This window comes from Phoenix dactylifera, chromosome 1 (genome assembly GCF_009389715.1).
Source record: "Phoenix dactylifera cultivar Barhee BC4 chromosome 1, palm_55x_up_171113_PBpolish2nd_filt_p, whole genome shotgun sequence".
NCBI lineage: Eukaryota > Viridiplantae > Streptophyta > Magnoliopsida > Arecales > Arecaceae > Phoenix > Phoenix dactylifera.
In genome coordinates, this window is record NC_052392.1 from 28,370,267 (window position 1) to 28,383,552 (window position 13,286).

General features: G+C 37.8%; 2 long non-coding RNA genes across 2 annotated transcripts; both read right to left on the bottom strand.

Annotated features, from left to right (window-relative positions):
- Positions 1-9,756: 9,756 nt before the first annotated feature.
- Positions 9,757-10,705, bottom strand: LOC120112290. Its single transcript, XR_005513765.1, has 2 exons — positions 10,287-10,705; positions 9,757-10,117 (listed from the first exon to the last, which is right to left on the bottom strand). It is a non-coding gene; the product is annotated as an uncharacterized LOC120112290 (long non-coding RNA).
- An 8-nt stretch (positions 10,706-10,713) lies between these two features.
- Positions 10,714-11,624, bottom strand: LOC120112287. The gene is made up of 3 exons (XR_005513762.1): positions 11,360-11,624; positions 11,078-11,227; positions 10,714-10,980 (listed from the first exon to the last, which is right to left on the bottom strand). It is a non-coding gene; the product is annotated as an uncharacterized LOC120112287 (long non-coding RNA).
- Between the last annotated feature and the right edge of the window lie 1,662 nt (positions 11,625-13,286).

Below are 13,286 nucleotides of genomic sequence, written 5' to 3' on the forward strand. Positions count from 1 at the left end.
ATAAAAATGAGGATGATAATAATACAAGTAAATTCGCTGATGCATTCAAGTTCTTTTCATGTTAAAACTTTATGGGAAGGGAAAATCGCTAGACCACATGGGACTGGCAGCGTTGTTAATTTGTTATTCTGGAGTAACAGGACATTCATAACCATTAAATATAATTATCAGGTCTTTGATCCAATTACTCATGTAAATCGTCGTGTGCCAAGCCTTTCCTGTATAGGCTGTTCTATTGCAAGTTTTGTCGGATTCTTTTTTCATAACTTTTGTTCATGGTGCATCGTGGGAGTCTGCCCTCAAAATTTTTCTTTTTCCCCCTCTTCTCAAATGTGTCAAAGTAATGCTTCTATAAGAGCAAACAAAGGTTTTTATTACTTATATTCTATCTTAATTGATTATTTACTAGTTTGCTTTTATCTGTTGTACTCTATAACGCCAACTTCTAATATATCCGTGTATGAGGCAAATCATTTTCATTTTCCTACCCATTTTTTCCATCTGCACTTTTTCTCATCCCGCCTTTTCTATCCCATTTTTTATCTGTGCATTCTTCTTGTGGTTGCTAACCACAACATAAAAAAAATCGAGTCCTTCTAACTTTTGTTATTTACTTAACATAATTTTTATTAAAAGGTTCAGACGCCAGATTCTAGTATTCAACTATTGCAACTCCAATATACTGATTTTTCATTCTAATCTTCTTAATTTTGCCACATCCATAACAAAATTCTTATTTTTGGGCTGCAGTTCATGCCTAAAATCAAGGTCCAAATGGACCTATTTTTATGGCTTTTGGGCAGCCCTGAGCTTGTCTTGGCAAGTAAAATACATAAGTGCTTATACAAGCATGGAATTATATATTTGGCTAAGCTTAAAAAAAAATCCTGAACTTTATGATCCATTTTAACTTAAGTCCTGAATTTCAATTTCTCACAATTCGACTCCCAGACTTATAATCCATCAACAATAGGATCTCTTCGTTGCTCAGGTGTTACATACTTAATGGAAAAGGGCATGCGCCTCGCACGTGCCCTTTCAGGTTCCTTATGTGTCACTTCCAAAAGCAAGCCTATATTGTTCTGATGACACTTGGCCTTCATTTGCCACCAAAATCAATTCATTTCCCATCAAAATGGTGTCTTTTGGTCTTGCTAGAGAATATGTTTCACAAAGCCAAAAACAGAGGAGGAGGAGAAGGAGAAAGAAAGAGACTGGGTGGAGATTTTGGCAATGAGTGCATATTCATCTACTTCACACTACCAGCATTCTTCCGAGCATTAATGAACGCCACTACAGGCTGCCATGGTCGAGCACACCTCATGACTCCCTAGAACCCTAGAGGAGATTATATGGATGTGGTTTGGATGATCCAGCTGATCTTCTAAGTGGATATAAACAGATTTACGTGGAAGGACCCTGTAATGTGCGCAAAGATCAAAGCAGATTATACTTGGTTTGCTATGAGCAAAAGACTCACAGGAGACTCAAGTGAGGAGGCTAAGGGAGACTGGAATATGGTAGAGAAGTCAAGCTGAGAAGCAGGGTGAAGAGGTGCAAAGGGTTAACTGCTTTGCTGCCGAGAAGAAAGAGGCACTAAATAGGAAAGGTGGTGAAATTCAAGAATGTGTGAGGCCATCCAGAGCTTGAAGGGCACTGCAATGAGTTCATAGGGCACAAGAAAGATGTTGTTCTTGGTGTTGGCAATAATACTTTGGGTTTGATAGGTACAAGGGACGTGCCCAAACACTCTAAAAGGGCAACTATCTCACCTCCCTTAAATTGTTGTGAAAGTGCCATATTTTATAATATGTTAGGAGTTGTGTAGTTTCGGTAACTTTAGTGGTTGGGTGAATGCTTGTAAGAGCAGATGTTGCCTTTTGTATCTATGTTATGGAGTGAATGGAATTTACTGCCTTTTGTACTTATTTATGTTATCATGTTGATGCTTCGCTAATTTTCTGTATTGTTCAATCCTGATATGTTTAATTTCTGTTTTGATTAAATCCAATACATGTAATAAAGTGACAAAATGGATGCATTGCAACATGTAATGAACTAAACTTAGTGAACCATCTTGCTGCTGACATAAAGCAGAATATGTCATAAGTTAAAATGAAATTTACATTGTTCTAATGAGTACATATCATCAGCAGGGCCAGACTTAGTCCGACGAATCCCATTGAGTTTTCCTTTGGTTTCCATTGAGTGTTATGCACGAGCTGCCATCGATTACCTTGCCAGAGCAAGATAATCAACCTCAACCCCCTTTCTATACTTATCTCCTAGCCCTTGGCCATCGCCAATGGCTAGATTGCCCTATTCTATACTTCCTCTCCCTAGTTTCTTGTTTTGCCGACCACACCGACCGTGGCTCGTTGTACAGATCATCGCCGTTGCCTTGCCGCCGGGACGCCACCATAGGTTGCTGCCCAACGGCCCATTGTAGCAACTTGGACAGCTCTCACCTTCCTCTACTCTCTCTTCCTCTCTCTCTACAATGATTAATGGACCTTTGAAGGTCCATATGTCTAGGTAAGCTCAGGATAACTGTTGACCCTAAGAGGGATCCCGGGTCGCCGATATGGAGCCCAGGAGGGGTTTTCGGACTGATTTTGTTACGACCATCTACCATAATTTATGGATGGTTATAATTTTTGATGATGAGATCTGGCCCTATAGGTGAGCAATCGTCGAGACTAGAGGGTGTTGAGCAGAATACTTTGCCCTCGAGTTCATAGATCAAGAAGTGGATTTGTGTTCGCTGTACTTAAGTCTATCACCAGTAAGGTAAGAATCCATGACATAATCACTTGCATGTATACATATATTTATTGTGTGGTTTTGGTTTTACATAGCTGATTGTTGCTAATATATGATTGCTGGCACGAATATTTATGTTTTCTATATTATATGCATATAGCAAATATTGATGACTTATCAGATATTTGGAATATGATATTAGTTACTTGAATTTAATGTTATATATATTATTTGGTATGAATGAGATTAATAAATTGATGATTATAAAATAGATGTTTAGACTACCTATGTTAAACTATGGATAGCCCCATCATAGGTAGAAATGTGGCAATATAGATAGCCTTGTTAAGGGCATGAATGTGGCATTATGGATAGCCCGTCATGGGCAAGAACATTGCATTGTGGATAGCCCTGCTATAGGAAGGAACATGGTACTTGAGCTTGTTGGTCACGAGCTGGAGCTTGGCCGTGGTTAATCCATAACCTAATATAGTTGTTGATTGATTTGAATTTAGTTAATGAGAAATAGATAATAAGTCATGAAACCACTGAGAGTATTTTGTGATAGATTCATGATGATACATAATGTATATTATATGTATATATAATGGTTTGAGTTATACTGGATACTTAATATGAGATTTCATGATTTATATTTTCACTTTGATACTGTTTATTTGCTATTTTTGAATTATAATATTGTATTGGTGTGGTGTGTGGGGATTCTTACTAGGTTATAAAGCTCACACCATCTTTCTTCTTTTTATTTCAGAGTTGCAGGACGCATAGTCTCTATTGGGTTGGACATGGAGCTCAAGTGATGGAGTCATTAGTTAGTTTATTTTCTAATACCACATGGATATTTGAATATTTTGTAATTGAATATGTTTGATTATTGATTACAATGGATTATTTGGCTATTAGCTATTGATTTAAATTTTTGAGTTACTGATAATTTGTTCATTCTTAGGTCTTGTATGATCTTTAGAGCACTGCTCTAGGATTCATGCAGCCGTATCCGGTGACCAACCTAAGGATAGGTCGGGGTATGATAATAATACAGTGCACGCAAAATATAGTAATCCTATACCTAAGACACGTCACACAGTTTACACAGACTGCATAGGGTTCTATAAAAAAATTGAAATATCACAATAGTGCACATACTTAAACTATAGTAAAGTATACCAATTACAGGCTGCATAGAGTTAAATAATTAGAGCAATGACCCGCCACATAGAGTTAAATAATCAGATCTATAAACTTTGATCCAAGCGGTTTAATGTACCTACAGACGATTGGACCGACCCTGCTGCCTGCCACGACATTTGCACATTTAGATGCTACTACCGTATTATGCCCATTCCTTAGCTAATTTAGCTCTTAATACAAGATCATTCAAGTCAGGTTTCTTTTGTTATTGGATAGGGGAATTCTTATAGACCCATCCCTGAAGGAACCGGACATGATAATTTTTCATTATCCAGCTCGAGCAAGAACGCTGAGGTATATGAAAAATTGCTTTTGGTCCCTTTCGTCCAGTGGTTAGGACATCATTTTTTCATGTCGAAGCACGGGTTTGATTATTGTAAGGGATAGGTACTTATTCCCGGCAAAGAAGGATTTGGTTTGATAGTCACACAGCGTAAAGCTTGAGCAAGCGATAAACAGCATTTGCTTTAGATAAAGCGCTGTGAATAACAATCCAGACTTTCTAGTCAACCTGTAGACCTGCTTTGTAAATGGTATGCAGCGATGCACTTCTCCTTAGTGAAAATCGTCGAACCACGACCAGGTAGCTCTGTTAAGCATACCAATGATCGTGTCAGGGACCTTCAAAGATCCTGCACCGGCTCACGCCATTGAGTGGCCCAGCCCAGCATTCATTCGCCAAATCTAGTAGTAAAATTGAGACTGCTCGACCCCCTAGTCCAGTTGAAGTCTTCGAGATTCCGGAGACACCCCATTCCGGTGCTTCGGAGGCCGCACTGGGGGCCAACGGAACCGGGCAACCCTCAAATTTGAACCCCCGTCGAGCCCGGTTTTTTCTTAGGAGAGTTTACTAGCCCTAAACCAACGGCTTTCAACACCCTTACTAAGTTCTTGTCTTATAAGGTTTTCTTGGCTTCCTGGCTCCTCTACTGATCAGGTTTCACTTTCCGTCAGTTGGAATTTTCATTTCCCTTTTTTGGGCCCCGGGGAGCACTCCGTTGATTACAGGCCACTCAGAGTTAAATAAGAAAAAGGAAACATCACAACAGACTATAACAGAGTAATTATATTGACATCTCAAAGATCAACAACACCTAGCCAGCAAATAGTAATGGAAGAAATTTCAGATGACATTCTTGATGAATCGAAGCACATACCATAATATGATTTCAAATGCTTGCCCCCTTGCTTTCTATATTCCGATGCCATCTTTCAATGTTGGCCTTTCTTTATCAGATTTCCTCTCTCTTGCTGCAAGTGTCTAACAAAACCCTAGCCTTCCCCTGGATTTCAAAAAAAAAAAAAAAAAAGCTTGCTTCCGGAAATGCCACGTAAGTAAACCAAAAGGGCACATGCAAGACACGTGCCTTTTTTCCATTAACTATTTAACGCCCGAGCGATGAAAGGGTCACATTGTTAACGGGTCATAAGCTTGGGAGCCAAATTATGAGAAATTGAAGTTCATGGTTTAAGTTAAATTGAGTCATAATATTCAGGGTTTTTTTATGAAGTTGAGCCTATATATTTTTAAGAATGAAATTCTAGTAAGCCCAAAAATGAATTGAAACTAGTATGTTTATGTTCATGTCCATTTTTATATGGTGAATACAAGGTTAGTCAGAAAAGATTAGTCAAATGTTTGAATTTGTATCCATATATATTTTTAATCGACACAATATAAATTAGATATTATATATGGACATAATTGAATAGTTAAACTCTGTGGGTAGGAAGTTATATTATAAATTTTTCCTTTTGTTGTACAATTTGTTTCACTTTTTATACTCTTAAGAATTTTGACCATAAATCCAATATAGAATTTAATCTTCCTTTTTAATCAGTCAACTCATGCGATAAATTTCTGAATAAGTTATTAATTAGTTTTGTTATAGAAAATGATTATATGAGATAATTTGGAAGCATTAGCTCATGAGAGATTGTGAATAACATGTAAGTGGCAAGGAGTGGTATCATCTAAACTAAAATTCATCGGTAGTTTTTCAATAAATTAAAATAGAAAATCTTTTCTTTTTTGGTGAAAAAAAAAGCTAGAAACCGTCTCTACTTTCATGCACATACTCATGAAGTCTAAGAAGGAAGGCATACCAAGATTTAGCTTATATACAAGGAAAGTAATTCCTCGGCGGACTCGCTGTCTCACTGTAGGATGGGAAAAATGTGCCTAAGGTTTGCATGTTCCCCAGCTTGGACTTGTTACCTGTTAATCCTAGAATTATTCATTCTGATAGTATATGCATAAGCTTTCCTCGATGAAGTAAATGGCTGGTGCAATTTCTGGTGCCAACTTGACTGGGCTATAATCCCACCCTACGCCCAAAAGCCTTCAATTGGTACATTACCATAAAGCTGCATCTTAATGGAAGCCAACATTTTCTGCTACAATTTTTTCATGGATTTAAATGGGAGTTTCAGAATATCTAATCCTCGTGTTAAAACTTTTTATAGCTTATTCCACGCTACTTCCAGGCAAGCTTTGCTTAAATCGGAGTTTCGTATCTAATCCTTGCTCGGTGGTTGGCTACGGTTCATATCAGCACTTTGAGTGGAATATCAATCAATCAAGGGCCTGCTATTTCTTAGTGAAAGGTGGAATTCTTTCTCTTATCAAATAATCTTTCATTATTTATTATCACATATGTGCTCGGCTATTTTGCATCGGTGAAGATTGCACATACCACCTCATTATGATCTCTACCCTAGGGTTCAAAAGTCCACTGCTCATGTTATTCTAGAGTGCGAATTGGCGATACAAGGGTGGAGGTTGGCTCATTTCTCAATCACTTTTTCTATCTCAACTTTACCTTCAACCACTGAAAGAAAAAACTCTCGAAAGGAGCCAGAGGACAAAAACGATCCTCATATGCTACATTTCATACCATATTTGGTTAGTTAAAAATGATTTATCTTCCAAAGCACCTTGCGAAGCCTTAGGCGGATCTAGTTGAAAGCCTTTCTTCAGGCCTCTAAGTTCATTCAGGCTACTACCTCCAAGGATCCATGATAACAAGGAAAATCCGTGGCTCCTCTTCCATAGGTTCTGCATCTCTTCAAATGATTACTTTAGCCTCTGAGAGCCACCACCCTTTTTTTTCCTTTAACTTCGATGGTAGTGTATATAATAGGGAACCTATAGTGGAGCTAGTTTTGTCACTAGAGGCATTAGTTGCTAGTTTTGTCTTTTCTTGATATAGGTAGTACTCAGCTATTTGACACAATTGTTTCAATGGCTGAGCTGAGTCGAGCATAAGAAGGGTCGACTTATGCTACTACGACCCTAGGAACATCCTATATTATGCTTGAGGGGGACTAAAAATGATGGTCAAGTAGCTAGTAAATAGGTATCAAACAATAGTTGTGCTCACCCCCTCATTTTCAAGAAAGACAGTCTGCATTCTCTTTGTCGCTTCGGGTTGAAGAGGAGTCGGTGGTTTCAGTCTTTCATTGCAAAAGGCTATAAGACTAGATCTTCTCATTTTTAAAAAAGTCCCCAGCTATATATGGTTTAGTATCAAGGATGAGGGGGCGCCACACAAATTCTTTTTCTTTTCCGATAAACCTCCATAGAGAAAGATTAGCATTTGAAGAGCCAACTGAGATCCTTTCCTTGAAGTAAGTGAGCAAGAGCCGGTCAACAAGCCATACCCAGTAGATTGGTCTCGGTAAGAAAAGATATTGCATTTATTTCTTAAGGAAGGCCATAATTTGAGATTTCACCGAGGGTGGAATTCGGCTAACTGAATTTCACCAATTTATCATGAGAATTTGTTAATCTTCATACCATAATGAGAGTCAGTCAAAAACAAATATTGGTCTAAAAGTCGAAGCAAAGTCCTATTCTATCAAAAAAACTATAATAAAATATTTTTCTAAATAATCTCCGTTACCGAATTCTTGTTCCCCTTATTTTGTTCTTCTTGATGCAAGACGATCAACCTTAAGGAAGCTTCTAGTAGAGCTGTCATGGAGTAGTTGAAAAGTGAAGATAAAACCTACTTCACAAGTGGCTATGAGCCATTCTTCCTCCTATTACGAATAGCAAGTGAAAACAAACAAAGGCTTTCCTCAAAAAGAGGGAAGTAAAAAAAATGTGGGTTCTTTAAAAAAGTAAAGATTTCAATCCCTCCACGAAGGAAAAAAGTATCCAAAAAATAAAGTTCCTTCTTTGAGGTCAGCTAAGGTAGGATAAATAAGAACAGTCCATCCATACTCCAAGTTTAAATAAGATTTCTTTTTTTATCTTTTATAGTTAGCGACTAATTGTGAATTATTAATAAAGAGGCCTTTTCTAGCTGAAAATGAATTCATTTCCAATGCGCATCAAAGGAACCGAACAAGATCAATTTTTGTACTCTAATTTCATAGGATCCGATTTCAGAGTCGAGGTTAGGGCTTGAGTCCAAGTCAATAGCATTTACCAAAAGTTAGGGTTCATTCAATTTTGTCTGCGTTTACCATATAATGGCATTAAGTCCTGGAATGGATTACTGATGCCAACCGGAAGAACTTGGATTACATGAGACCATCTTGCAAACGTGCAAACATAATTGTTGTTAGTTTTAGGTGCATCGGTTACTTTTATATGCTAATACCTATGAAAAAGGAGGCTTCCAGAACCCGTAATGATGAATGTGCCAAAGTGGAGATGTCCGTGTACTCAAGAGACAATTTGCAGATGAAAGTTTGAGACCTAGAGCATTCACCTCTTTATTATCCACTATTCGTTCGTGAAGAATATTAGGACGTCATTAACAACTATTTGTGTATCAAGGGGACGTTGCATTCACTGTGGACCAAGTGGAGAAAGAAGAACTGGAGGAAGGCTTTGGGGACCAGCTAGTCCTAGCAGTTTGATGGCAGGCAAGGAAAGAATAAATTGGCAATGTATTACTTCAAAAGCGATCAACATGCATATCTGTCTGATGGCAGCTTTTTAGGTTATTCAGCAAAAAAAAAAGAAAAAGGATGTTGCAAGCCATGCTTTACAGCTTAACAACTTAGGCGAACTCTAGTAAAATACTGCAACCATATACAGATTGTGAACTTTCATTGTTTCATTTCTTTTAATAAATTAGTGGGGGGATTCTCCCTCTCCTTAATCTTAGAAAAAAAAAAATGCAGATAATTTTTACATCATTTTCTGAAGTAGCATTTGAGACTCCTTCAGTCTAAACATGATGGCAAAGTTTCTGCTTTGCTAGTTGTGTGTTGATTATGCAACCTGCAACAATCTAACTAATGCCACCTTTAGAATGGGAGAATGCACCAACCGGTAGACGCATGGGATATCTAACTTCATGTGATTTCCATCCATTAATATATTCTCAAACTTGTAAATCTCTCTCATGGGATTTTTTTTTTTTGATAGAATTCCTTTCTTGGGATAGATTAATAGTCTAAAATCCTTTCGTTGGCTCGAACGAAAAGGAGTATTAGCTCTCTCAATCACTCGATGTGAAACAGGTTAATGGCATTGTTTTTCTTTCATTTGTTTCCCTAATGTATAGTGAAAGATTCATTCACCTTGAGCCTCCAAATCTCCATAATGGTCCTGACAAAGGCTTGTGGGCTATTCAAAGTAGGAGATGGAACAGTTTGCTTCATACGCTAATATTGCTCATATTCAAAGTAGGAGTTTTCAGTGATCTAAGATCGAAACCTTGATAGTTTATTGAATTAACCTATTGCCCCCATGTTAAAGAAAGCCTTGAAGACTCTTGCACCGAAAACCGAAGGCACCATATATACCAGCTGCAAGAGTTCTGACGACTCCAACTCCAAACAATAATTTTATTTCTTAATCAGTATCCATACCACAACAACAATGATCAAAGGACACATGCTCATTCCGGATGGTACAAATATGCTAATTTTGAAGTCCAAACTCAGAAAAGTAAAACAGAAACAAGGAGCTCATGGAAGATGACTTGTGTGAAGGAAAGACTTAACAATAGGATAGATGGTGCATCACTACTTCGTTCCGAACGTGGCTCACGGGCAGCTTGTGAACCGCCACCACCAGCGCTTCTCCCACCACCTTTGCCTCCAGCGCCACCTTTCCCCGAGTGACTCAGCCCTTTCATAGGATCCAGGTCCTCGCTCAGCTTTGCGGTAGCATCTAGGCCTAGGAAAACCTCGCAGAGAAGACGATTTTTTTTGTTAGAACTTGTAAACTACTGTAGGATGAGTCAAGGAAGTTTTTTTTAGTGGTTTCTCCTTGGAAATGAGTAGTGCTTCATGAACAAATCAGGTCACTGTGGTAACTAAAAACAAAGCATTTTGAGGATCCAAACCTTGAAATTGTTCTGCTGATTGGGGAACTCCAGCAGTCTTACCACTAGTGCTTTCATTAGACACACTCCAAATTGGTTGGAGGAAAAGGATGAGGAGAAAAAATGGGAAATGACCAGCCTTCATCTGTGAAAGTGACTAAGTGAGCAGTTAGCACTTTGTTTCTGAAAAGATTTTAGGAGCTAGCCAGGGGGATTTATAGGCTTTCTGGGCGGAAAGCTACAAGCAGACGGCTGAAAAAAGGATTGCCACCTTCGCTTTTCTGAGTTTCTGATAGCTGGAAGCCAAATTGGGAGCAGAATCAGCAATAAAGGGACCAGGATTCTTAAGCGCACACGAGCCATCTGGTGTGAAATTTCAGGCGTTCTAATGCCAATTGCGCGTGCTCTGGCACTGTTCTATTGAGAGGAAAAGCAAATGAAATGAACAGGCATCCTTGTGCCCATAAGGCAAACTGAAAAAAGGATCACGGCCACCGAAAAAGGCACGAGAGAAGCTCTCTTTTTGCACGCTTGGAGAACAACTTAAGAGTGCTTTGGGACCACGAATTCTTTGTCACTTGGAATGCCAGACGTACAAGCTCAGATAGAGATCAAGAGCATCTTAGTTGAATTAATTTCGAGAATATATAGAGGTTTAATGCTATACCTTCTAGATGCACCTGCGTGAAGTGACATACCTCTTCATAGGCAAAACCTAGCAACAAGAAAACATACAAAGAAAAGCATTGGTTTGAAAACCAAGCATGTGAAAAAGGATATTGCATTTTATGAAACTGTAAAATAGTATGGACCATTCTTCCATCCTCTAATGCTGGAGTGTATTGCATTGTCTACTTCCTTTTGAACTCAATCATAGCCATCTCCGCCGACACAACACGAACTCTAAATGCAGGAGAACAAGGACTTCAGGAATATGGAAGTATAGAATTTCAGCATAGCAGCTGCAGAACCAAAACAAGATGGGGCTACTCTTTTAGACCAGATTGCACCATGTGTTGACAAATAACACAGAAACCAGTTCAAGAAAGGGCAATTCTTAATTCAGAGAGTTCAATTGACTACTCTTTAAGAACCTTTTTTCTTGAGGAACTGAGAAATGAAGCTGTAATGATGCCTTTATGCAAGTGAGACTATGGCTTGTGTCAACAGTGTCCTAATCAAACAGTTAGCAACTGCAGTCAGCTAACCAAGCCACATGATCACCAAAGAGGCATTTCAAATTGAACCCTTCACACAAGCACTTAATGCACATAATTTTGTAAATCCGTCATCAGAGAATGACACGGACAATGTGACAGAGGCTGAAGGGAAATTCTTCTCCCTAGCATACTTTGGCAGGTATAAAGTCGAATAGAAGAATTTAGGTAAGGAATTGACATTAGTAATGGCGAGGAAAGCTCTTGACAAGCAAATTTTGTTGAAGTTTGACATAGAACAGAACAGCCGACAATCACATCAGATGTCATAAATAAATTCATATGACAACATGCATGAGGCTTTTATAATGCTATATAAATTTGTCGAAGCATCTTATACCAAAGAATATATTTTTAAAAAGAAAGCTCCATTAGCGAATGCACTAATTTTTTCGAATCAGATAAGATCATTTGATTCCATTGCACTAATGAATGCGAATATTTTTTTATATAAAAAATAGAGACTGAACTTCAAAGAATGAACAGGCAAAAGTAAAAGACCATCAGCAGAAAAGGTTCGAAAGAGTGCGTAACTCAGCTTGGCAAAAGTAAAAGACCATCAGCAGAAAAGGTTCAAAAGAATGCGTAACTCAAGCTTCCCTTGACGAGCAAATGGACCCACCAGCTTTGCTAATTCCCCCAATTACTCGTTCTGCATATAGCATATATAGCCCACTCCTGAATTCCAAGAGTTCCAAGTTCTTGCGAGCTTGTAGAACAGAGCTCACCCCATTCTTCAAAAGCTCTGCATGACAGCATATCAAGCTTACTTTCGCAATGATGCCATGCAAAGTACATTAACCTATTCAACACAGGACCTGGTAGAACTGATGATAATTTAATACCAAAATAAGTCAAGACGCCTAAACATATTCTTAAGTGAATGCAACTAGCAAACAAGTAAATACAGAGGAACGAAAAAAAAATGCTTTCTCAGTTGCATTAATTACTTAGAGCCTCAATGAGCATATGGAAACTTCCAAAAGAGATGACTACACCTATAGAACAAATTAAAAGAGATAAATTAATCATGAAATAAAGTAGATGATATATATTAATTGAATTATGTCAGAAGGAAAGAAGATGCTATCCTAGAAGTGGCAGTTGCCGAACTCATGATTTTATGCGAAGCAATAATGAACTGAACGGCATGAACATTAGCAATCAGAGCACAAGATTCTTTCTTGACTGTTATGTAGTGCTCTCAACCTAGAATTTTCAGTAGCTGGGAAACACAAGCACACTTGAAGAACATGTAAAGCTGATGCTTCCAGTATACACCGTAAAGGTGATAGATATATTTTGATCTCACTTACAACAAAAAGAATTTGGATGCAAAGTTTCAGAAAATGTCACTATGAATGTTATATGAGATGTTCTTTTAGACTTGAGCATTTGTACATGATTAAATTTAGTAAGAATTACTTTTACTTGACAGGAATACATTAGATATGGAGAACAAAGAAAAGTAGGCCCTCTGGGCATGAATATATTGAAGTTCAGACTTTGGAGATATTTTAGAATAATAGTTTTCTTGGTTCTGACTTTGCAAACGATGCAAATGATATACAGAGGAATATACAAGTGAAAACTAGTGATTGTAACATTGTTTCTAAATCTATGAACCATGAACATAAAAATGTATATAAACGCATGAAGGTTTATCAATTTACTGTGATTATTTTTCCCAGCTAAGTAATAGGGAATAGTCATATTTTCCAATTGGAATATGCTTATTTAATTAATAATTTTCATATCCTAATCATTTAAGGAAAATGATTGTATGCTTTGTTTAACGCACTTC